The following is a 27,906-nucleotide window of genomic DNA, read 5'->3' on the forward strand; positions in this document are numbered from 1 at the left end:
ATGCAGAAATGGAGGACCCAAGAGGCTAAGCATCTTACCTATAAATACATAGAGTTTTGATGGTCAACTAACTATATTTCCTTTGAGGAGACTACTTTAAAATGGAGAAACTAAAACAACAGAAATAGACCAACAGCAACAAAACATTCCAGTTTATTTTGATTCCTACAACAAATGCAGAATGAAATTGGTGAGCAATTTGTTAGTAGAAAAATCACTTCATATTGAAATAATTGTAACATCTGGTTCAGTTAGGGTCTGAAGATGAATGGGAAACCAGATTGAATCAGATATTTGACTTCATATGTGAATTAGTAGCTGTGGACACATGTGGTTAAATCTTCTGAAAGCTGAACAGTTTAAGTTTAAACTCTGAAATGAGTAGATCTAAAGGGCTGTAAAATTTTAAAAGAACAACATCAATTGTTCCATTGTTTACTGACAGGCAGAGAGAGTTTCTCGAAGCAGATGATTAAAAGACCATTATAGGTGTCCAACTCAATTTCTCCAGAGGATAATTTTTTTTCTTATAGAAATAGGAGTTGAAGTTGAAATCATTTAAGACATATTGTCACCAGAATAAGATTTATTTTATGATGCAATTTTTTTTTCTTGTAGAAGTTGCTATCTTTTATCCTGTCTTATATAATACCTTTCCCTTAGGTATTGTTTTCACAGATAGTAGATGCCATGGGCTTAATAATTATGATACAATTGTTGCTTTAACTGAATTATATAATATTTACCACTAAAGATTTATTGATAATTTTTCTTGACTCCTAATATTTTTCCTATGACTAGATTTCACCTCCCCCCTACCATGACTGTATATAGCAAATAGGTTAGGCCAAAGTCAAAAAGCACATCACCTGTAAATTTTCTAATAATATCACACAAACTCATCCTATGTTTGATAATATTAAACTCTGGACTACTTAGGGAAAGGTGTTTTCTAATAATAAATCTGCATTTAAATTAAATTCATTTTAACTGACATAAAAACAAAAATTATACATGTTAATGTGGTAACAAGTGATGTTTTGATGTTATCATTGTGTAATGTATAAATCACATCCAACATATCTGTATCCTCAAATGTTTTCCATTTCTTTACAGTGAAAGCATTCAGATTCCTGTTGCCAAGCTTTTTGCTTGCCATATGGTAAATAATTGTTGTCTGTAGCACTACCATGTATGATAGCCCAATAAAACTTCTGGATTAATTGTAACAGTGCTCATTGATCAGCCTTTCCCCATAGTCCACCCACTCTTCCCTGCAACCACCATTCTGCTTTCAATTTCTTTCTTTGAAATTAACTTTTTAGATTCCACATCTGATTTCATGTGGATGGTCTCTGGGATTGGTTGATCATCACATAGTATCTTATAGTCAGATTACTTTACATGACACTTACCATCCAGGGCTGCCATAACAAACTTGTGTTTTATTTATTACCAGTAGAACCTTCTGAGGGATATAAAGGAATATCTGTGTTAGGATTTCCTGCTTGATTTGTGGATGGCCGTGTTCTCCTTACAGTTCTTTACACGGGGTTCACTCTGTATTTATGTGCTAAAATTATCCATGATAAAGACTTTTATTTTGTTGGTATAAAAACTAAGCTAATGACTTCATCTTGACTAACTACATCTATAACCACTCTGTTTTGAAAAAGATCACATTCTGTAACACAGGTTAAAAATTTTAAATGCAATTTTTAGGAATACACAGTTCAACCCATAGCAGTCATATTCTGAGATTCAAGATGCTCTTAAATTCTTGAGGAATACAAAAGGTGTTTTGCTTTTAGAAACTGCTGCCACATAGTGTGTTCAAAAAATGCTATCATTTTTCCTACTTTATAGGATGAAAACTCTTGCTTTTGGGAATGAAGGGGAATCAGCAATTTTGCATTAAAGGAGCACACTGAAGGCTGTGTAAAACCCACCTCTATTCTTTAGAACTATTTCAATTGTGAATTATTGATTTTTTACTTTATGAGTTTTATTATGAGTAATTCTCGGGAATACCATGAGTAATTTACAGGAAAATGAGTAATTCACAGGAAAAATATCTAAAAAGTATTGCATTTCAAGTATTTATTAATTTATTAAAAAGTATCATTTTCAACACTATTTTTGATATGCAAGTATAGAATGTAACAGCAGAAATAAATTCCTATATGAGCTACAATGAAAATACCAATGAAATTCTACAAACAATATTTACTTCATTTTTATCACACTGCAAGCTTTCTTTGATGTGACAACAGCACATTTCACACACTCATGTAGCTTACATGGACACCACATGTACTTAGCTTTATTGTCTTTTTTGGAGGGTATATTTGACATCATGCTGGTTTTGGTGTTTTGTCCTGAGTTTTAGACAATATTGAGCAATGCACATATAGCAGGAAAATAAGATATCAATAACATGGAAGATCAAATATATAAGGAGTACTTAGAATAGACGTCAACATTTTCACATCAGCTGTGTACTTCCTTACAAAACCTAAAAGATAATATAAACAATGAATACTATGTGATCTACAATGTAAATACAAACAGAAATCACCACAGAAATAATCCTTGCTCCACTTGTCACACCTAGGCAGTCTGCATACATGAAAACCGCATGTTCCATGCCCAAATATCATCTACACTGGGGGCATCTATGTTCTGTTTTTCCTTTCTTTTTTGTAGGGCATAGCTGACATCGTTTTGGTTTTCCTGTTGCTGCAGTAGTTTTGTGACACTGCCCCTGCCTATTCCCCTGTCAGTTCAGCAGAATGTTCCTGAGGTTTTTGGGTTCTTCCCTGGGCAGAAACATTGCGCTCTTCTTCTGTTATAAATGATCTCTTACGAGTTCCTGTGCCAGTCTATGAAAATTCCTCCATGATATTTTCTTAAGCTACCAAACTATTCTTGTCATGAATCTTAAGGGTAGAGTAAAACACAATCCAGTACTTTTTGTTTTAAATCATGTCATAATTGTTGCCTAACTCAACAACATCACTTTACCTTTGGTTTTGTTGTTTAAAAGTTAACATCTCATGCTTCAATTTTGTTAAGGCTTTTCTGTCAATTTTTCCTTCATGGTGCATTGTTTACAACAACAGCACCGGTTTGCTTTTCTTTGCCATATATGAGGCCAATGTTATATCTTACTGAAATGTAAAGATTGTACTATGCAGTTCTCTGTTTTGAAATTGAAATATCTCATTGGGAACTTCTGCTTCATTCTTGCATACAGTTCCTAGCTGGTCAACTTGTGCTCTGGTAACAAATGCAACTTCAGTTGGATACTAGTAAACAAATTGTCTAATTTCACATTCTGAGTAGTTTGGAAAATGGGAGTGACACATCTGTTCACAATATCATGTGTTTCATTAATATACAACTAATGACCTGCTGGCTCTGAGTTTCAAGAAGGAAGGAAAAAATATATATATATATTTATGTATATATATATATATATTTATATATATATGTGTGTGTGTGTGTGTGCACAAGATAATTATATAGTTAGTTTCTCTTATTTCCTTGAAAAGAAAGATATGTGTATTAGTTGGAAAATATTTCATGCCTATATCTCGTAACCTGAGTAACTACAATGAAGATAATAATACACCATGTATTACTTATTATTACTCTCCGATTAGTCTGATTTGATTTCGGATTAGTCTATTTTATTTTTCTCTCTATTTTTTCTTTGACTCTTAAAACAGGAAAAGGAACATAAACTACATATCTTCACTTCTAGCAGGGCACATACTTTTATACCATATTTTGAAGGTTTTTTGTTATACACTGCCTGAAGCTACAATGACCAGCTTTTTCATATGTCATTTTGCTGAACTGGGCTACTTGTACAAGCAAAATTAAAAGAAAACTTTTAAAAAAGAAAACCTAAATACAAAACATTTGACAATGAGCATCACGTGAGTGAGAGTCACCTGTGGTGGCTTTGGAGCTCCTGCACACACCTTGCCACTCACCTGCCAAGTGGGCAAATGCACAGATGGGCCTCACTTTTCCCCAGGGACAGCTGCTGTGAGCCACACCTAGATTTCACTATGGCAACTTAGATGTTTGTGGAGCAGAAGAATGGAAGGAGTGTGCTTTACCCCATCCCCATGATGCTCAGAGGTACATATACAACACACAGAGCATTGTGTGAGTGAAATTCTCAATTTGACATTTTGCACAAGATACAAACCTGGTCACTTGTCATACCAAATGGATGAACTCAAAGATTACTTTCTGTGTCCCTCAGGTGCAGCTACTAAGACACAGCTGCAGCTATCATTATGCTAAAATACATAATTGCACTAGAAAACTATAGAATGGATTATGATAACCCACAATTGTGCTGCAAGTTAAATAACTTGTCCAAGGTCACATGACTGTTAAGAGTAAGAAGACTCCTGTTTAAATCCAAACACAAATTCCATGTGATATTTACTTTACCACAGCATTTCCTCTTATAGTATGGATTTTTTTCTCTTCTACTATGATATTTCTTTGATTTTTTTGAGATATTTTTCTATCAACAAAGGGTACAATACATTAGTTCATATCCAATGTTTGACCTTGTGTGTAAAATATTATTACATTTTTTGTACTTCTTGAATTTTAAACATTTTATCTAGGTGCTTGTTTACATGCAAACATGATTTTCATTAAAAGTATATCAATGTAAAACTCTAGTAGTATTCTTTCATTTCTTTTCCATTTGTCAGAATTATGTAATTGGACAGAGTTCTTTATAAAATAACTTTTAATTTAAGATCTAATTCTTTGTTTATTGTAATCAGACTCCTCTAATATCTAGGTAGTGATAGTATTAGAAAAACTCATTATATACAATAATTTTAATTAAAACATATAATTTTTGGAAAATCAGATTAAAACCATTGCAAAAAAGTCTTAAAAGAAGAATCTGGGGTCGCTGTTAATGTAATTATAATTTTCAAAGTTGAAGAATCTTATTAATCAACAATGACCCTAATCATCTATTTTTACCTTCAGTATTGAAGGAAAACGTGCTTAGTCCTCTTTCTTTCCCTTTTATTTGAGAAAATGGCTTAGAACGGTGCCATAAAATCATCCTTTACTTTTTTTTCCACCAGGAAAAATTTTCCGCCAAAATCTTGAGATTTCTCTATTTTACTCCCCCGCCTAAGTTTTTCCACTTGGAAAGTGAAAGGGAGAAGAGATTGATTGGATGGGGTAAGTGTTAACAGCCCAAGGGTAATAATAGGGCAAACTGAGTGGCCCTGCCATGTATGGTCATCTATAGCTGCTCCCAGGCAAGGAAGAGGAAGCGCATGTTATTAAGAACATATGTTCTTTAATCTTTGGACTTCTAAACCTTTCCAAAACACCTATGTACCTGTGATGCAGGCTCTCTGGAAAGAGGAGTCCCCTGAGTTGGCTTTAATCTTTGACTTACTAGGTTCCACTCACTGTTTTTCTCAGCTGATCATTTTCCTGACAATGAGCAATTCAGGCCTCATTATGTGGCTCTAAGCTTTCATCTAAAAGAACTTCACTATCAGGTATCTAGGGACCCAGGACTCATAAAGCAGGAACAGGGACACAGTCAAATTTGAGGCTTGTCTGGGCCGTTTGATAATGTCTCAAAATAAAAATTAACAAAATGACTGAGGATGAAACTCAGTAGAAACAAGTCAGCCACATTCTGAGGTTTCAGAAATGCTCTATATTAGGCAGCTATGTATCCCTGAGTAGATTCTTTCCCACCATCACCCAAGTGCACATTTACATCCCTCCACACACACACCAGCAGGACGTCTGCCCTCCCATCCCTACATATAGACCACATCTTCAATGCTTAAACTTCTCTCCTTTTAAAGGAAAACAAAAATGATTCTGCATCTTTAAAAAATATTTGGAAATCATTGTAGTTAGGGAACTAACTTTGTTTCAACTCATGCATTTATAAACTTTTTTGGGAGAAATTGTTTCTACAATGGTCACTTAAAATTGTTGCATTTCAACAGATTCTGAAAGGACAGAGATTAGGTTATCTTGTTCTTGGTTTTATTCCTGAAAGACCTTGGATGTGTCTTTATGTGTAGTTTAGCAAAGAAGATTCTAAGGAGAAAAAACATGAAACCCTGCGGAATGTTTACACTAGGGAATCAAATTCTTATCACACAAAAAACTTAGCAATCAGAGGACTTTTCTTTACTGATGATCATCCTTTCTGGTGTCTAGGTTTTACTTTGTTCTGTTTTGGGTCTTAACTACGCTGCCTCAGTTTCCCTAACCTAGCTGTTCTCCCTCTGTTACTTAGTTAGAGCTTCAGTGGACAAATCCCACCAATCAGATGCACAGGCCATGTTCTTGTCCTCAGCAGGCTTACATGACAGTGACATCCTGCAAATAACAAGCAACAGGACATTTGTGCTGATGTCTGCATCGATGTTGCCAGTAAAAAATAAGCTTGATATGTATCACAATCTCAAAATCAGATGAAGGCATAGTTGCTTCAGTGAAGAGAAAAAGCTAACGATGCTGATATTTGGCACTGGGTTGCCTATAATAAAACATTTAATTAAATCTTTAAATGTGTATGGAGTACAAAATATGCACATCAGAATAAAACACATCAGGCATAACCAAAACTGTAATTATAGCAGCCTCTTTGCCTTATCCCACCTTAGTTGCTCTGCCAAGAAACCGTGGTTTAAAACTTTTTATCCATCTGTTAGGAAAAAAAAGCAAACTATATTGTACCTGCCCAAATCTCTGCAAAGCTTAGAATTCTTTGGCTACTGATACAGCAGCTGCTGAGTTACTGATTATAGGTTGTTGCTTCCAGAGAGAAATTAACAGTCTCTGCTCCCCTGTTCTTTCCTCAATTTTGTGAAGAACCCTGGGGTAGACCCCAAAGATACTGAGATAAAAAATGCTTTGAAGAGCTACCATCAGGAGACCTCAGTATCTCATGAGAAAGACAGAGAGAAAAAGTGAAAATAACAATGTGGTAAAGGCCAGAGGAACAGAGGAAAGAGGCCATTATGGGAACACATGAGAGAGGTGTCTGGTTTTGAGTTGCTTTGAGATAGAAATTTGTCCTTAAAATGAACACTCAAGGATGCATACTGTAGCCTTCAAAGGCTGGCACACTCTGTTGGACCACTTCACTGAATAATTCCAGGTTACAATATTTGAAGCACTTATTTAAAATATTCATTTGTTTATTTGTTCATGTGTATGCATATATGTGCGTATCCTGTTCCCTTAATTTCTCTCACACTTCAGTTATCTTCTCTTGATGCTTTTATTATGTTACCAGGCTTTAGAAAAGGTTGTGAACTAATGAAATTTGTCATGGGCTAGAAAATGTCACATCGATTTTAAAAAAATGTAATTGAAATGAAATGAGAATCTCCACAATGAAAAACGCATGGCAATTTAAATGCATAGACTCTGCACAAGGCAACTTTTTCTGTAACAACAGACAGAAACACTGAAACAACACCCAAAACTTGGAGGCAGATTTATTTACTTTGATGGGCACTGATAGGGATTAATCCCAAAATATCAGGCTTTGAACTCTGGTGGTGTAGTGCTTATATTCTATAAGCAAACAGGAAGTACAGAGGTGCAATGGCTTGCCAATTGGGAATTGGTTTATACATGTGAATCATAGGGACCAGCCATTTTAAAATGACGGGGCAACTGGCACTGGAACAGGAACTGTTTCCTGGGTAACTAACAAACCAAAGTACACTGGCTGTGTGTTGGGGGCATTTTCTGTTACATTTACACTGTCTTTTAGTTTCTACAGCAAATATTTTCTGGGCATATTACATGAGATCTTTTGAGACAAGGCCCACCTAGAAGCAGTAACATTAGGGTTGTCAGTAATCCTAGGACAGATCCTAACCAAGCTCACCAAGATTGTCTTATTATAGTTTTTCCCTAAGTTATTTTAGGGAGAGACTTAATCCGATCTAGGAGAGTGTCTAATATGTCTTGGCCATTCATCAAACCTTGGTCAAGTGTTTGATTGATTGTTCTATTCTCTTTGGGGCAACCAACCATAGAGTTTAAGACAGAAATACAGCCAGCAGTGGGCATGCAAGCAATGACTGGGGTAAGAAGCCTGAAAATACACAAAAATCAAAGTAGATAAATATGGAGCAACCCTGTGAGCAATGTCCTCAGGCTCTGTACATGGATCTGTCAACATCTGGAGTGACCAGAACAGAGGTTTGAGTGCATCAGCTCTTCAGAATGAGCTGTCTGGTCCGGGTAAAGTTTTCAGTGGATTTAAAACTGGATTTCTGAAACTTGGAGGTGTGGGTAATACGTACCTGAGTTATATATGTATGAGTTACAAGCTGTTTTTTTTTAAACTTTTCTAGAGATTTGCAGTCTGAACACTGTAGTTTTTATTTCTACAAATGCAGGCCCATTGTTGATGCAACAATCAAAGGCAGGCTGTGGCTAGGGATGGTTTTTTACAGCAGAGTCATAAAAAACATTTGTTGCCCTCTCAGCTCAGATTCAGAATGCCTCAGGCCAGCCTGAGTAGATGCATACAGGGACCAAAAGATACTTGAAGGTGGATTGGGATTGTCGATGCTACACTGATGTCTGAGCTCACTGCAGGGGTATGGATGCCAGTGCTGCGTCTTGAGCTTGCAGAACAAATGTTGGAAGCAGGTTTGGCTCTGATCCTTTGGAAATACTGGGAACAGATTTTCTGGCTGGGATTGTTGTTTCGGTCAATTGGATCCCCAGAGGGGGCTCCAGTGGGTAACTTCAGTAACTTTAGACATGTTTCTTGGCTTCTTGCTTCCTCTTTGAGGTTTGCTAAGAGAGCACATGGCCTTCTTTTGCATTACAGTCCCAGTTTGGACATGCTCAGGGGAGGACTGTGTTCACCCAACTGTCAGGATCAGTCATAGTGGTGGGGACTTTTGACTTTACCAGGATTGGGCCTTATTAAATGTGGTGCCATTCTTCCATATTAAACGGAGCCAGGAGTTACTGACAGCCATCCCATGTTGGCAGGTGGGTACACAGTTGTGGAGCCAAAGTGGAAGAGTTCTTAACCCCTCATGGAAATTGAGTGGAGGTGAGCTGGCCTTTTATCTCAGGATTTTCCTAGTTGAAGGGGCTTGTGGGAGCAACTCACAGGCAGAAACATTCTCTTTTCTATGTTGTTGACAGCACAGAGATCTTGCCCAAGGTGATTAACAATCTATCAGGATAACATGTAGCTGGACACCTGTTGATGATTTTTGTGATGTCTGATAGCAACAGGGCCATGGGGAGGGCATGGTTGATGTCCAAGAGCAGAGATGAGTCTTCAGTCTTCAGTCTGTACCTCTGGGAGAAAAGGTTTCAGAACTTTAGAAGTGCAGTTATCCATCGCAGGCTGATGCAGATGTCATTTTCCTCTCAGGAAATAGTCAAAATTGAATGTGCAGGATTAAATGAGAACAAGAATGACTGGCTTGGTGCAAAGGAGACATCCTCCCAGGTTGTAAGTTTGTGCCTGGCAGGAGTAAGAGGCAAGAGTTCCAGTTGCCTTGGTGATGGTGACCTTTTGACAGAAGGAACTTTGAAGGGAGAGAGCTCTGTTCCTTTGCTTGCCAGGAAAGTCACAGGTTTGCCTTTGACTTTTGCAATGACTGTGGGCTCTTGGGAGCCGGGTTTGATAGAATTGGGTCTGTCCTATCTGTTGACACCTAGAAGGCTACAACTCATTTGTCAAGATCTAAAGTCCAATTTTCCTCAGGAGGAATTATTGACAATCGTCTCAGGGGGGCAATAGACGATGCCATCTGATCAGGACGGGTATGTCTCCAGGGCTCCTCGGGAGCCAGATATAGACAGTGACCTGTAATTGGTTCAGTTGGCTGGAAATAGATGAGTCAGGAATGAGAAGTGAAGCTGCAGGTGTTGGCAGCAACTGCAGCGGTTGACAAGATGGAATTCTCAGGAAGAATGGGTCTCTTTTTCCTTGGTGATGCAGGGGGTAGTTTGGTTTCATTTTTAGCGCCGTTTAATATGGAAAAATGGCACCGCATTTTAGATGAGGCCCAATCCTGGTAAAGTCACAAGACCCCATCACTATGGGTGAACACAGTCCTCCCCTGAGCATGAATCCCATTTATTTTCCTACAGTCAAGGACTGTGAGTTTTAACTAATTTGTTTCCATTCTGTCTCCTTGTGTACCCTTGAATGATGGCACAACAGTGGGTGTTCCTCAGACACATGCTATTCAAATGCCCCCTCTGGCCATGTCACTCATGAGGAGTGACTTAACTAAGAAAAATATGAGGTTTCCATTATGCCATGTGTGAATCTCCATGGAACTGCAGGTAATGAGAAGAGTTACCCTGAGTGGCATGTTGATGGCACCAGCCAATAAGCTTGTTGCCTGGATGGAATAAAAGGGAAAGGGAGGCTTGCGACTTGAGCCTCCCGCCTGCCTAGCCTGTACTGTTTCTCCTGTGCCATGCTTCCCTGCCTTGCAGATAGCCAACTATGGACTGAATCCTCCATAAACTGTCAGGCTCAGTCAGCCACTGTGACCATTGCTTACCAGTCTTGGTGCACAGCAGAGCAGCCTATTGCTTATGCTATCTGTTTCACTCACTCAAACATTCATTCAGCAGGCACTCAGAGATTAAACATCCCAATTCCCCTTCTTGGAAGATGGCCTTAATAAAAAGAGGTGATCAAGCTCTTCTTCTGCTTAAACTGAGTGAGACTGACAGAATGACTAACTGGGGAGTCCCCAGGTGTACTGGAATCAGGCAGGCAGGTAGACAGCTGGACAGACAGACAAGTTGCATCATCCTTACTTTGGGGCTCAGTGTGAGTCACTTAAGAGGAGATCCAGGAGAAATCAAAAAATCTTGAGGACATACAATCCCATTGGGATCTTTAGAGTTTCTTGCTCCGTCTGGCCATGACCAAAGAAGTCAGCCTGGTTCACCTTCCTGGCCAGTGTAGCATTTGCAATGAAAGCAGAAACCCCAAAGCAACTTTCAGGATTTCAGGATTATGTTGCTGTACTCTGTTTGGGATCATTCCCAAAATATTAGGCCCCAATCTCTAGGGAGTATATTAGATAAGCAAGCAGGAGGTATAGAGGCAAAGTGACTTGTCAAATGGGGATTTATTTATGCAGTGTGCATCATGGTGACTGGCTATGCATCACAGTGAGCAGCTGTTTCTAAGAGAGAGGAAGAGGAACTGAAATACCTGGGCAACTAACAACTGATGTCCTGGCTGGGGCACTATTTTCTGTTCCATTTCCACTTTATGATGTAAGGAACAGAAACTGATAAAGAGGCAGCTTTCAAAGAAGGCTGGAATTTATTCATGGTGAAGCCTTGGGAGACAACCCTCCCTTCATGAGAGGACTTTCTCAGGATGTGTGAAGGTGGCTTTGTCTGACACTCAGAGACCTGCAGACACTGTCCTTCCGCCTATGGTACATCCCTCATTCTTTGTCCATTTTGTGTATTCTAATTAATGCCTCCACCATTTCTAATTTTAGCTAGTATAATAAGCTGACAAGATGTTTCTTTATTCCCACACCTGACCCTGGAATTCATTCTACCCACACCAACCATTGTGAACTTTAAATTCTAAAATCAATTTATTATCTTGTTTTTAATATTCTTAGTTATTCTTTGTTGCTTTTACAGTTAAAAAACACTTCTTACCATGACTTATAAAACCCTGCATAATGACTCCTGTCCACTGGTACAATCTCTTTCCATATATTTCCCGTTACCTCTACCTTCTCACCTTGCTGAACTTCTGATTCCTAGGACAGCCAAACTCTCTTATACCTCAGGACCTTTACACTCACTAAGTTTTTACCTCTAATACATAATGTCTGGCTATATATTAGCAATGTGACTCTTTTATCAAGTTAGCCTTTGCTGACCATTCAGTTAAGATAACTTTATCGTCTTCCTTTGGTTATTCTTTTCCATCTCTTTGATTATTTCCTTCATCATGTTTTTATCTCCATATAGAATTGTCTTGCTCTCTTATGTGCCTAAGAGTTTATTCTATGTCTTCCCCAAAAGACTATTTTGCTTATTCACTGCTTACGTATACACCTCACAGGGATTCAACAAATATTCACTAAAAACATAATAGCCTTAGGAAACAGTGCTTTTAGTTGGAAAAAGCCTTGCTCTTCCACCATCTGCATTTGTTTGAGTGAAACTACACATTATCATTCCTCACCAGACATAGTATAAATTCCATTCCGTTTGGTTATATAATTACTATTTGTTTATGGCACAATGCTCTCCAAATGAAGAAAATTTCAAGCGCAACATTGGAGTTCCTAGCTAAGGAATAACAGTGTTCAGTGGTTCAGTGTCTGACAGATATAACCTGGACTCTGTCACAGGGGCCCTTGAGGCCAAGTGACTGCCAACAGCAGAGGCTCTTGGCTCCCAGCCTGTGCATGTAACTGCCAGGCTTACTACCTCTGCACTGAATTTATATTTTAATACGGAATGCCAGCAATGTGTTTGTGTAATATAGAAGCACTGAGAGTAATTTTCCTTTTCCGGGCCAGATGCCTCGTTTTGCTTTCCAACCTTCTATTTTAATTTCCTTTTCCTCATATCCAAACCCACTTTCCCTCCACTGACAAATTTCTTTTCTTTTCTAACTATCTCCTTTTTTAAAATCCTTGTTCTACCATCCACCTGTGTGACAGGACTCTATACCACTTTCACTGAAATCATTTTATTTGAGGTTAGGGAAAAGCAGAGCCTAAGTAGCCTAAGAAGAGGTATTACTGTATTTATTGATAGACATAGCCCTTCCGGTGCTCTCTTCTGATATTATTTGACCTTCTCTTGGTTCAGTTCATCGTTAAAATGTTCATGTATTCAGTGTTATTTTGTTCTTTTGTTCATTAATTAGATATTAGCAGCTGGAACATTTTCCAAGGAAAGCCTGAAATCACCTACAGTGAACCCAATCAAAGAGTGTAATGTTATTGCATGCACAGCACCTCAAGCAAAATGTCTAGAACATGATTAATGCTAGTAAGAAAAATGGAGAGATCAGTGGATTTTGTAGTGAATGGAAGCTGAATAAGATTATTATTGACATCAAACATTTCAGTGTAGATGCAAGAGATTGATCTGATAATAAGACTAGATATATGTCTTATAAGCTATTGAGAACAAATAGAGATTAAATGTGCTAATAGCAAAACTAGCTAGTGAGTAAGTTAGCTGAGCAGTCAAACCAACACTTGAGTTTGAAATACCCCACACTTGGCTAAATGGTATTTTCATTATCTTGAAGTTCATAATAATTTTTGAGCAAGGGATCCTACATTTTATTTTATTTTATTTTTTGCTTCATAAATTATATTGCCAATATTGTTTCTTAATTTTGCTGGGATTTCCCCCTACTGAACACATACAGATACTCATATAATATTGAGAAATAATACAATAGAATGCCTTTATTCCCACTTAATAGTTGTATTAAAACATTCCAATAGAATGCTAGGACCAATTGTGTTTGCTTTTTAACACTCCTCTTCATATTTAAGGGAAACATTGAAAAAGACATATTATAGCTCTGTCCCCTTATTCCTATTTTAGTGCATTTATTTGCTATCTGATCAAACATTTATTGAATGTTTATTAAGTTCTAGACACTGAGGGTAAAAATATCAGGACATGATACTTGCCCATAAAGGATAAGAAAGTAATAGATAATAAAGCTTATTGCAATAGACACCACTTGTACAATTAATTCCTTGTATCTGAGCCAGGTATTATTTTAATGTTTGTATACTGTTATATTCTCACTAAAATTATGAAACAGTTGTGATTAGTACCCCTTCTTACTGAAGAGAAGGATGAATAAAAAAAAAAATTCTTCAGCTCCACAGCAAGAAGGTGCAGAGCAAGGATTCAAAGCTAGGCCATCCATTGGTGTACCTTTAGTCAGTAAATAAATTTCAAAAAATCTTAGAGCAACTGTGAAAAAAGTGAGGAAACTTCACATATGGTATGATGCAGCCCAAGGGAGAATATTGTCAGCTCTTCCTTTGATACGAGCTAATGAGAAAAAGCAGGGTCATTGTAATTATGCTTGAGATAAATCATGCTTGAGATCAGTGAGATGAGTGGGAGATGACTCTGCTGAGTAGAGAGAACTTCATGTGATCAGAGCACAGAGAGACTTACCGCCCAGCTCCACATAGCATCGTAGTTTGGTGATTGAGGAACTTGGAGTTTTTCTTTGGGTGATAGTAATTCATTGAAGGATTGACATAACAACTTGGCCTGATTAAACACTCACTACTGAAATTACTCCCTGACAACAACACAAATGATGGAATTCAAGAATGATAAGCCACTGTAAAGCATAATTGGGACATTTACTATAACAATGAGTAAAAGACAATGAGGGTCTCACCCAAGACAATAGTCCAAAGGTAGAAAGAAATAATAGTGAAATATGAAACATTTGCTGACACTTTATAGAGTTTAGATTCTGACCAGTTGCTGGGGAGGGTTGAAGATAAGATGCAAGTCAGGGTGTCTCCAAAAGAAAGGGTTGAAACTCTTATCTTTAAACAAGTTTGAAAATGAGAAAGAAATATATAAATGGCAAACAACAAACTGTCTCTTGGAAAGCAAAATCATTTATGAAAATTGCTAAAAAGGAACAGATAAGTCATCATTTATAGAGATTTGTATTAATGAGTACTCAGAAGAACGTAATTTTCCAGAACACTACTAACACAGACTATGTATTGATTAGATTCAACATGCACCTTTTGAACATTTATTGTGTGTCAGGCTTCCTGATTGGTGATGAGCTACAACTCCAATGTGTCTGAATTAATGACAAAGATGGACATACAAACACTGAATTAATGCACTTAAAACTTTATATAAATGCAAGTTACAAATAATCCACTAAACACGGTACTAAATAAAGTACTAAAAGACTCAATGGATAATTATTGGTGTCCATGAGAATTTAAGACTCCCATAAAACTGGAGTAAATGCAAGAGTTCTTTTAAGAGAAGTAATATTTTGGATCATCCTTTAAGGACTTAACACAAAGAAATGTAAGGATTTTGTTTAGAAAAATGAAAGTATGCAGTTATTAAATTCTGGAGATACTATATATCTACTTGGAATTCATGAAAACGTGCAATTATGATATTATATTAGTTTTATATAATATTAAAAGGCTTGGAACTTTAAATGTAAAGATGTTAGAATCAACACATAGGTATTAATGCTTTTGGAGCAAGGGACAGTGATAACACAAGTATGATTTCTGTCGAGGGTTGGCAAGAAGTTGGAAGGATGGAGAATGGGCTGCACGAAAGGACACTGGCTAGGAAGCAATGGCCTTTTATTTTATATGAAAAATGACTCACACTGGGAACAGAAAGGTGATAGACTTGAGAGACGTTTAAAGCAGAATGAGCGAAATGAGCAGAAATGGAAAGTGGCTGCGTATGTAGGAGGACAGTGAGGAAGGAGGCATTGACAGTGTGGACAGCAATCTGGAGCCAGAGAGGCTGGGAGGAAGAAAATATCTTCTTTCTAACTCCATTCTGGGCAAAGACATGTTCATATAATTTTTGACAAAATTGACGTCAGTGAATTTATTATATTAGTATGATCACATATGAAAGCTATTCATGATTTTTTTGCATTTATTCAAATAAAATATTGACTATACCAGTTCAAAGAAATGCTGTGAAACATCCTACATTTATGTTTTTTTCCTTAACCAAAGAAGAAACATAGGTGACGCATTTTCATACTAATATTCCCCCTTGATTGTCATTTCTGAGCTGTGTATAGCTTTACATTTTCAAAAGAAAAATGAATGGGATATGTAACACTTCTCTCTAAAAGGCCACCTTCTGCCATAGGCTGCATGAGCATAATTCTCATTGACAAGCCAACACTGAGGAGCACAAACAGGGCCAATTACACAGACACAGCCTGTTTTTCCAGCTCTTTAACTGTTCTTATCAGGTGCTGTGTTTGTTTACAGGGAAGTGAAATGGACCCATAGAATTTGAAAACAGCTAAGCCACAGATGGCATTTGCTGTAAGAAGTACAGATGGCATAAGAGAGGCATTTCTTGAGACTCACGACACGTAGATCATTTACACATCAGACTGCGAATATAGGAAGTGGTACATAATGTAGAAAATTGTCCACAGCAATAGTAGGAACATCTAGAAGCATCAGTAAATAATAGAATGTTCAAAATGCTCTCTGATGGTGACATGTTGGAAAAAGAGGGAGAATCTGATGAAAAAGAGGGAAGAAAATCAGACTCATTTTTAGATTTTAGGAAATGAATTTGAAATTTCATTTGCCAAGTGATCATTCTGACTACAGAATGCATTGGAGAGGTGGTTTTATTTACCTTATAGCATCCAAAGGGGCAGCTATGATACCCGAGACATTTAGCATTGTTGAGAATTACACTAAAACCATAAATTTTGGGAAAGCATAGCAAGTTTTTATAATGTGATTCTACTAGTATTACTACTAATGGTTTGGCATTTTTGAAACTTAAAAAGGGAGGCCAGTGTTAAGAACTGACTTGATCAGTCAGCACATCAAGTTGACATGCTTGCTGCTGATAACAGATGCAGCCTTACGGAGCTGCACACCACCTTCCAGACCATTGACCAATTCCCTTCTTTATGCACTAACTATACTGAAGGAGTTAAGGAACCTTCTGAATGCACTGCATGCCCCAAGGCAATACTGAGTCCAAGTAAGTCTCAGCTGAATGGAGAAATGAGCTATGACTATTCTTAAAACCCAAAATTAGCAAAATCCTGTTTCATCCCAATCCCTGTGTAAGGCACACATATTATTTATTTCTCACATTCTACCCTGTACACCATGTTATTGTTGGTGGCTTGCCTCTGAGATGGTGTTCATATAGATCTTAGAAAAAGTGAAATTTAGTGTCATCTGTCCTTAAAATACTTTGACCTGTAATTTATCCATATTGATTAGATTTGACAGCAGTGGAGTCTACACACTGACAGCAGTGGACTGGGCCCGCAGTCTGATGAGAAAGTTCTTACTTAAAGCACTGTGGTAATTTTCAGGAAAACATCTTTGGTGAATTAAAAGGAAGCAGAGGTGATATCTAATTGTTGATGATCTTTAGATAATGTTAGTGTGAAAAATAAGAAAATGATTATACCTAATATGCTCTTGAATAATTGGTTTTTCACAGGTAAATATGAAAGGGGCGAATGTGTGACAAATGAAAATACAATGGACAAGTGGAAGCTTACAGGTTGGAAGATGAGGGTCCTGACGGTCACATGGCTGGAACTGGGCTGGAAAGAGGCAATGAGGCCTAGGAAGGAAAGATTGATCGGGGTATATTGGGCAGGGCTTTGAATGCCAGTGTGAGGATTTCTCATTTAATTAGCTAGGCAAAGGGGAGCTACCAATTGTTTGTGCACAAGAGAGTGACATGATTAAAACTGTTTGAGGAAGATTAATTGGGCAGTTATCTTCACTTAGATGGATGATGCAAGAGCCTGGGGCGTGGATTAAAGTAGCTAGTAGGCTTTTGCAACTGGGTCATCTGACAGGAAGTTGATCAGTAATGTTAAAACCTTTTAAATACTTAAAATTTCTTGCCTTCCTATTGATTATTTAAAAGATTCCAAAGGACTGGCACTAAAGGGCATCAATAGCTTTCTCTAGGCATACAAAAAGAACCTCGGTACAATTCAGAGATCTTTCTTTATGAAAGGTACAGGAGTTTTTGGCTTCCTACAACGAATTAGCTATTTAGACATGGTGACATGAATTCATGTCCCCATGTTCTATTAGCTTGCTCTGTGTTGAACAAGTCACTTTGCTTCTATGAATCTCAGTTTTCACTTGTATAAAATCCAACCTTGGGCTGCATAAACTCGAGTAGTTGCCAGATTTCACTTTTCATATTCTTGATAGAAACAAAGGGAATTTCAGTAGCTAGTCTAGTTAATGTCTCCCTGTATTTCTCCCTGCCTATTTCACTTAATTACCACCAATTCTATTGAAAAGGACGTGTCTGAAAACTTCACTTTATGCATACATTTAATGTAGCAGGGGCTTGTTACAGTAACAATTTAAATGCCATCTTTAATGTGTTCTTGTCATGCTACTGTTGCTGTTTGCCCATTTTCCAAGAAGTTAAACTTTTGCAAATGTTTCTCTCTGCATTGCAGAATGAATTAGGAAGACATTAAAGTGTCATTATCTTCTTTATATTTAAAAAGACTTAGAATACCAACTTGAATAAGTTAGCTATGGTGTGATATTGGTATATCTTAGCAGTATGTGACATAGAATAATTTAAATCAACTAATGATACTATGTAGTGTTTTAAAAAGACTAAATCAAGACTACAGTAAGAATGAAAAGTTATCCCATTTATATACCTAAATCTAGTAGAATATGGGGAATACTGAGCAATTAAGGGTAGTATTTTCCAGCCTAATTTATAGCTTGTGGGTATATTCTTTAATCTTCTTTTAAACAAGATGATGTGCTTTAAAAGTTCTACTTACGTTATTCATTTTCTCTTTGTATATACTTTTTCTGATGGCTTCCAGTCTTTAAAAGAAATTTGAAGATGCTAAGAATCTACTTATATTGTATACAAATTGTCAATGATTCATCTGTGTCAGTTTCATCAGGAAAATGTCAAGGTTTCAAAAGACAAAAATGCACAACTCTTGGCATTTATGAAGCCCTGGCTTCAATCACCTGTAACACACAACAGCAAAAACAACAAGTCTACCCACTTGCCATTTTGCTAATTGTTTTAAGAAATAATCCGCTATTTCTAGGTTTATTTTGTTATGTTTAAATCCTATTTAGCAGATGGAGTTCTCATCAAGGGAGTGAGCATATTGATACTACCATTAAAAATATTACATATTGTCTTCTTATAGATAAAAACAAAGAGGAACTTTGATGGTGAAGGATTAAGTGAAAACAATGGCATTTTAAAACTTCAAAATTTCCTTAATAGGAGTTTTAGGTATAAAGTGATAGGGACTATATCTAACATGTGTATAAGTGTTGTGATAGCACATACTGGAAATCTATCCTTTCAATACAGAGATACCTTGTCAGCACTTCTGCTCATATTACCACTGACATAGTAAAACTAGATTTATTAATCAATTTTAGAAAATTATTTTACTGGAAATGTGAGCATCTATGTGTTTCTCTGCTTTTTTTTATTGTGGTTTCAGAATGTCTTTGTTCTTTATTTGTTTGTTAAATATCTCTTATGAATTGTTATGGACTAAGTAATACATTTCAGTATTAGCTACTTATGAAACATTAGAAGGGATTTTAGCTATTGAAATAAGAAAATTGTTAAGGAATATTTATTTAATTTACCTTCCACTTGAATCTCTCCAGAAAATATTAGAATTTTTAATATAATAAAAGAAGCTTTCAAGAAGCCTATAGATATGAATCAGAAGACATTTATTATATTTCTGGTTTGAAAAGTATAATAAAAAACTAAAATAAATTTACTGTAGGACCATGCATTTTACTGTGCTATTAGGAGTCATAGAAACATTTGAAATTTAGCACTATTGATTCTTCTTCCCACCAGAGACATAGCCTTTGTAATTGAATTTCTGTTAGAAATTCACAATCTATTCAAATGTATAACATACTTTCTCTGCTTATAAACTGCAAATTATCTCCACCTACTCCCACAAATATGAGAATGTATAACTAATTTGACTATTAACTACTTGAAAAAATGGCATGGTGACTAGTGACTAAGTTACTAGTATTTACTTTGTATTAATATAAGTTAAAACATATAACTACAGTATGATTAATTGCTACCACTTGAACAGAGCAGCTATAGACGAATATTACTATTATCTGGAAAAAAGGCAAATGTGATTCAGAATTTCAAATATGAATGAAAACTTAACTTTTATATTTTGATAGTTTTGCATTTAGAAATTAATAGCTAGAATTTGCCACAAGGAAAGTACTTGATTAAATAGAGTATGTCAAGTATGGTTTGTTTTCAGGTATTTTTGAAATTTATTTTAACTGTGTCTTTGAAGACATTTTGATGAAATTTTTTCATCAGAATTTCAAAATTAAAACTGAAAAACCTTTAAAATAGCCTCATCCATCAAGGTCTATTTTGCCTTAGCTTCCTTTTGGTAATACTCTTTCAGAGAGAGAATACAGCTAGGAATCAGTTCTTTTGTTTCTAGAATTATGGCTTGTCTTATTTCTATGTGCAGAGGCATATCCACTGTAGGCCACGTAGAACCAGTCCTTCAGAAGTAATTTCACCACCTGGAGACGTCGTTCTGACTTGTTTTATGTTCACATGCATGTCATGCCTTTTCTTTTCAGTTAATTTTAATCGACTGTCATAAATGTTGGCTTTCCACAAATTTTTCCTTATATTAGCCACAATAATAATTCCTTATCTATTTGTAATTTTTGTAAACTGACTGTATAAGTCACTTTCCCATCACTGGGACCAAATGCCAAAACATTTGTAGTTAAAGCAGGTGTTTATTGGGCTCACAGTTTCAGCTCATTCAGTTCCTGATAGGCCAGCTCTAAGAAGTGGCATGGAGGAAAGGAATGGTAGAGGAAAATCGTTCACTCACGGAAACCAGGGAGCAGAGAGAAAGGAATAAGCAGGTGACGGGAATACACCCTCTGGTCACGTTCCCGGTGTCCTAGTTCCAACCAAACTCCACCTCCTTAATAGCACACTGACTACTGAACTTTTCAGCAGACACATTCAGCAGTGAGCACAGCTCCCACGTGAGCCAGTCGCCTTCCAAACTCATGAGACTTTTAAGGAGTATTTTACATCCAAATCATAACACTAACTGTTGCAAAAATAAGAAAACCATTCCATCAATTAATAAAAGAGTGGATTTCCCACGGATGTCTTGAGAGTCATGGCTACGAAACAGACATTTCATGACTGGTTTATAAGGAAACTGGTCATAAAACATGATGTGCTTTTTCTTGCCATCTTTTCTTCCCTTTTGCTTTGCCTTGTGTTGTTTATTTAATTTTTATTCCTTTACTTGGGTGTAAATGACAAAAATTATATTTTAAAAATGTGAAATATAATATGCATGTGAAATTATTACCACACTCAAGTTAAGAAGCATATACAGAATATCACGTATTTAACTGTGTGTGTGTGTGTGTGTGTGTGTGTGTGTGTGTGTCTACACTCCTAACGAAGTTCAGGTATGCACTGTAGTATTAACTAGAGTCACCAAGTTGTCTAATAAATTTTTAGAATTCATTTGTCCTGAGTAACTGAAAGTCATCCTTTGTTTCCATTTCTTCCATCTTTTAGCTGCTTGAAATTATATTCCACTTTTTGCTTCTATGAATTTGACTTTTTAAAATTTCACATGTAATGGACATGGAGGTTGGCTACTATCTTGGCTACTGTGAATCATGAATACCAGAGTGTAGCTATGGCTGCGAGAAAGTGATTTAATTTCTTCTGGATACATATACATAGATGTGGGGTTGATATATCATATGTTAGCTCTATTTTTCAAATGTTTTGGGAATCTGCCATGGCTTTTAGTGAAATACAATATAAGGACACATTTGAAATTTACAGTTTTCCAGCATTTAAGTCCTAGAGCATGTTCTTGTTACTTTCGTCATTTCTTCTGATGTTTTGAGATTTTGTTTGTTTGTGGCATATTGATACATTCCAGGCATTGATGTGAAATGTCTTATTTTTAAATTTATTACTTTATTAACCTTTATTTTTTAAATTTTAGCTTTAATTTATCCTATCAGTTAAGAAATCGAATATTATTTATTTTGTATACTTTTTCTTACTAGGAGTAATGCTTTAAGTTATTCAAAAAGCCAAGTGTATATTTTATCTAGGTAAATTAAAAAAAATAGTGTTGACTTTTCAGAAAAGGGAGTTTGTTTGCCTTTTGAGTCATTTGAATAGCTAGAGTTACAGAAAGAAAAATAGTCTTACTGACTTTGGCTTGGCCTGCCCTGGTGAGCATGCTTCAAGGAACCCTATGGTCATCAGAAAGGGCTTGGATTCCTCACCTTTGGGATGACCTTGTTCTATAACATGCTCTTTCTAGTGGAGACTATTATCTCTTCTTGTTTGGAGCCATGAGAATGTCATTTGTCTGTAACCGGAGGGAACACTCTCATAGCTGGGGAAGAAATGATAAAAACAAAGCTTGCAAATCATATTCTTTGTTACTAACTTTTCGTGTAAGTAATACATGTGATAATGTCTTTAGGTTTTCTTTTAATTGGGGACATTAAACATAAAAGTTGCGAGGAACAATATTTTGGCCTTGTGATTGCACAAATATGAAGAAGTCAGTCTAAATATGCATTCAAAAAGAAGAGAGAAGATTCTGTAAGTTACAGTTTTAAATATATATTGAACCAATATGTAAAGTTGTAAGTTACTTTTTAACAAAACAGAGGCAAACCCTTGAGATACTTTGAGCTGTATCTTTAGTAATTTTAGGAAGTAACTTGTTTGGATTTTGATTATGTGATTTTGAAATTTTATGTATATTACAGATCACTGTATATTATAGACCACTGTAAAAATAACTGTTTTTACTGCTGAAGCAAATTTATACTGATTATAATCCTTTTCTTTTGCAATAGACTTCAATTTATTTACATTCATGAAAGAGTATATCTGCATTTTAGAATATATTGTTGCATTTTTAAAAAAGTCTTTTAGACAAATAGATCTAGTATACTTGTGGTTGGACCATATTCCCAGATTGAAATCCATTTAAGTTAAATACATGGAAACATCATTTGTTTTTACTTCCTAAGATTTATACATTAAGAATTGTTTCATGATCTAAAGAGAGATACTCTTAAATTAACAAATATTTTTTCAAGTTAAAAAAGTCATTCTTTATTAGGAAATTTCATCATCAAGCAACAAAAGCATTATGTAGGTTTAAAGAAAGAGCTATGTGGCAACTGGTTATATTGCCAGTGAAGGGTTAGTTGAGGCTTGGAAATTTTTGGATAAAGAGCTTTTAACAAGCTGTGTATAAAATTTCTGTTAGACAGCTCCCTTTGAATTCAGCATGGGTAACTAATCCTTTTATCTCCAGCTTCTTGACATCTTGTTTAACATTGCTGGTGTGAATGTGTATCTCTTCTTCCTACTGGAGACTATTTTCTGTTCTTGTTTGGAGAGTACCATTTGGCAGTAACCTGAGGGTGAGCTCACATTGCTGGAGAAGAGGGAGGGTTACAGCAACAAAATCTACCTCTTTTATTCTTTGTTACTGTCTTTTCATGCATATAGTACATGAGAAAATGTCTGCTTTTTTTAAAAGAGACTTGACTATTATTGAAAACATTGAAGAAATCAATGCCCATTCCAGAATTTATCAGATATGTACATTTATTTAGTTGAAAAGGTCTTTTATGTGCAATAAAATATTTTTTATGCTTTATATAAAAGATTTTTTGAAATAGTGCATACCAAAAATTCAAGAGAACTTGAAAAATGCTCAAAACTAAAGGTGGCAGAAGTTATGTAAGAAGGATTTCCTATTTTTCAAAGAATGAGTGAAAAAGTACATTCCTTTCTATGTTACTGAGTTTTTTTGTGAGATATACTAGGGGCAGCTAACAAGAGCAGAGCTAGTTAAATGTAACTGGGAAGCTATTTTGGAAATTATTACCAAGTCTATACAACAGACAAAAATATATTTTCAGAGAATATTTTAAATGGATGACATTCTTTCCAAAGTATGAGGACAAATTTCAGAAAACCAGTGTTTTCCATTATATTGCCAGTCAGCTTTCTGTTGTGAAAAAAATACAAGAGATAAACAGTTTTAAAGGGAAGAAGTGTTTATTTCAGAGGATTCAGATGTTTCAAACCATGGCTGCCTGATTCTGCTGCTTTTGGGACTGTGCTGAGACAGAACACCCTGGCAGAAGCATGTGCCAGGTCAAAGATTCTGACTCGGTGCTTCCAAGAAACAGAGAAAGTGAGGGGAGGAGAGAAGGAGCAGGACAGGGAGAAACAGAGGAAGAGACAGGGGGATGGGGAGGGGCCACAGTTCCAGTACCCCCTTCAAGGAAACCCCCCACCCCATCGTGATCTCATTTTCATCTTAGTCCTGCCTCCTAATGATTTCATTATTTCCAAATAGGCTACTCTGAGCAGTGAACCAAACTTCAATACTTGGGTTTTAGGTGAGATTTCAGATATAAACCGTAACACCCACTCTGACATTTTAAACAACAAACAACTATTCTTTCAAATAATGAATGAGACTCTATAATCCCTAACTAGAATAGTCATATGATTTTGTTTAATTTGTGAGATAAATTGCTGACAAGTGTTAAGGATAGAGAAAACTAAGGTACTTCAAAACAAAGTATGGAATAATCTAAGAAGGAAGGAGAGAGAGAGAGAAAGAGACAGGAGAGACAGAGACAGAGAGATACAGAGAGACATTTTAAAAGTTTGTTGAATATATTTTGGCAGTGTTCTATACTTCCTTAAAAATCAATAGTCCACTATAGAATTTTAAAAGTATATTCACTTTTCCTCAATAATACATTTTTAACATCATTCTTAGTTAATGTTATCATCCTAAAAACTTTCTTCTCTTCCATAGAAACTCAGACCTTTGTGAGGCCTATTTGTTACTTCTGAAGAACATCTGTTGCTAGCTATATTATTCTTGGAAATTTCCTTCTTTAGCACATTCCTTAATGTAGTATATAAAAATTCTTTCAATTACTGTAAATGTCTTGATTTGGAAAAAAAGAGTCTTGAAAGATGCAGAAAGAAAATAAAGGAGTTCAGTGATGTGCCTTGGTGGAAGTTGGTTTTGATAGTGGCTTACAGATACAGTCTTAAATTGAAAGCCAGAAACTAATTTGTCTTCTTAGGACAAGAAAGTTTTGTTTGACAATCTTGTCTCTTAGGCGATCACTTCTGGTTGGTTATTGTGTGCATAGTTTTCATTTTTTAATATACATGACTGAGAAGAAAAAAAGTCTGCTCTGAAAGTGGTTAAGTCAAATTTGTGCTTCAAATCATTAGCATGGTAGCTATTTATTAAATCACTGAGTGAGAATTTTTGCTGATCAAGTACGGAAAGATTCTTCTAGTGTGCAGAATATAGATTCTCTGTGTTGAGAAATTTTGTTATATTTTTCCCTTCTTTCAAAGTAGATTTTAAAAAGCATTGAAGCTTAACATTTCTGTTACCTCCTTTCTTGTTTATTTTGGGTCTTTTTCTTTACTGTTAAATAACAAAAAATATCACATTGTGTGTGTGTGTGTGTGTGTGTGTGTGTGTGTGTGTGTGTTGTATCTCTGGATGTATGTTGGAGTCAAAACAAAACAAGTGTTTGTGTGAATTAATGAGTATAGTTGTGATGAGAAAGAAAGGTTACTAGGAGCACGCCCTTCACCTCTCTCTTTGTTTTTCATGAATGCAGGTATTTCCCAATACTTAGTTTAACATCACTTGACAATTCAGTACATGAAAATACTCATAGTTATTTTTGCTAGCCATGCTAGCAAGGATAAATGTACTCTATGCAAAACTCTCCAAAACGAGATGGTTTTTTTCAAGTTATTTTCAACAAGTATTCAGAGTAGGTAAAAATGATATAAATATCCACAAATATGTAGTCATTGTCTTTCTTATATTATTCATCAAAATTAAGTTGTGGAAACAAAAATTGAAAATCATCTGTTTTGTAATCTGTGATTTCAAGATAAAATTTGAAATGTTCATTTCATAATGAACTTTAAAATATTTTTCCTTTTTTAAGCTTTTAAACTTAAACTTGAAGCATGATTTTTACAGTTGCATTGTAAACTCTTGGAAAATAGTTCATGATCAAAATGTTGCCATAACTTTAAATCTATGAGTACTGGGAGGCAACTTTCAACCTTCATGATTGGCTGACAGTGTAGAACTTTGTTTACAGGTGAATGTGCAGTGCCTATCTTGAGCATTCATTGTAAGGAATGAAGTATATTCCTGTCTTAAAGGAAAGAGAACGTACTCATTTTGTTGGAGGTATTATCAGTAGAAATGGGTTCATTATGCTGTGCATATCACTTAGTGCTTCTAGAATTTGTTAGATTTTGTTGTTGTTGTTGTTATTGCAATATGGGGCTTCCCAACTGGTGGCTGTATAAACATTTGTTCTGCTTCCTTTTCTTCCAGATTCTGGGAAAGGAGTTATATCCTCTCTAGAAATACAGTGAAGAATTTCATCTTGTTCCTTTTCCAAAAATTTTGGTGCATTCAATTCTTATGGAAAACAATAGTCACTAAGAGTTTATTGTCTAAAGGCATGCTTGTATTGATGATGCACCATGTTAAACACACTCAAATAATTGCCATAAACTAAGAATAGCAGGAAAAAAACCCTTAGTTTATTTTTAGTTCTGCCATCTTTGGATGTATGTGAAGTTCAAATAATTCAGTCATTGAGTCATTAAATATTTCAGTACTAGATGTGTGCTTAAATATTTGGCTCATCCGGGAAGTTTAGAGAGGCAGAATTTCTTGCAGTCACTAGACTCTACTTCCACTCTTTGCTTTATGAGATTAAGAGCCAAACATTTGCATATCTTTATTAATATGCATCTGCTAGAAAACCACAATGTTTTAGATACATCTTCTTTACATTTGTTGTCTCCCAAAAAAGGGATGGATGGAGCCATTTTAGTACCTGCAGTCCTGGAGCAGTATGATACAATTGTTTCAAGAAAATTCAGTGGTGAAATGTGTGTTGTGTGCTCTTAGAATAAATTGAGTTATGGTTTCATAAAATATTTGTATCAAAAATAGAAGAGAACTAATGTCTGGGCAAAGAGTGAAGAGATTATCCTAGAAAGTTTTTGGGGGAGTTTTTGCACTTCTGTTTTTTGTTCTGTTCAAGATGCGGGGCCTTTGCAAGCGTGATAGTGAAGAATTGACATGAGCTGACATCCGCTGGCCCTTTTTCAATCTGTTCTTACTACTACAGCTAGAATCAGTGTCCTCCTACCATGCTTCTGATTATTTCACCATCTTTCCATACTATATAGTCAACTAAAATTGGTTTGTGCCATTCAATTGCTCTTCGTGTAAAATCCTCCATGGTTTATCTTCTGCCAATCCTTTCTGGCTTTATCTGGTTCATTTTCATCTTTGCTGTCTGCTGTAAGCACTTTATCTTTCTGCCAGTGTTATAATGTACCCCTCCCTACGGCAATTTCTCTATTGATTTCTTTCAGTCACTTACAGCTGACTTTTGTATGATTAAGTAATGACCTAAGCATTTACAACTGATCTTTTAGGAAAGGAGAGATTTTGTAAGATTCTGGGAAGAAAGATTTTATGGCTCAGCTTGTTGTATGTAAGTAGAATTGCAGAGGTATGAAACATTTTACCATGACATTAAAAATGGTCATGTGGCTTCTATATGGCTACCTCTCGCATTAAGCAGGACACTTACCATGTGTGCAGGTAACTCAGCCCATTGAGCTTCTCCAACAAACAGGAAAGAATTTCTGTGAAGTCTATTAGATGAAGAACAGTAGAACTCTAGGGCTGCCAAACAAAAATTTGCTGTTTCCTTCTAATTCTCATTTAGCACTACTGTATTTATACAAAAGAATACATTGCACTCGATTTCATTTTCCATAACCTTTTCTGATCCTTATAGCTGTTAAACCTCTTATACATAATCCACTTATATTAGCTTATACTCACAACACTGCAGGAAATTGTTCTGTTGCCTATTTTAATAGAAT

General features: G+C 35.9%; 1 protein-coding gene and 1 long non-coding RNA gene across 13 annotated transcripts in view; both read left to right on the plus strand.

The window, feature by feature from the left end:
- Positions 1-27,906, plus strand: part of Nlgn1 (neuroligin 1) — an 816,885-nt gene that overhangs the window by 189,504 nt on the left and 599,475 nt on the right. The gene's annotated exons all lie outside the window — the stretch shown is intronic.
- LOC134471096 (uncharacterized) overlaps positions 1-27,906 on the plus strand; it is a 133,533-nt gene that overhangs the window by 5,585 nt on the left and 100,042 nt on the right. Inside the window, exon 2 of the long non-coding RNA XR_010040445.1 lies at positions 1-27,906. This exon is cut by the window's right edge and continues 100,042 nt beyond it. This is a non-coding gene — a long non-coding RNA (uncharacterized LOC134471096).

The sequence above is a fragment of the Cavia porcellus genome, unplaced genomic scaffold (genome assembly GCF_034190915.1).
Source record: "Cavia porcellus strain 051 isolate PalLab524CR breed Dunkin Hartley unplaced genomic scaffold, mCavPor4.1 scaffold_17, whole genome shotgun sequence".
Taxonomy (NCBI): domain Eukaryota; kingdom Metazoa; phylum Chordata; class Mammalia; order Rodentia; family Caviidae; genus Cavia; species Cavia porcellus.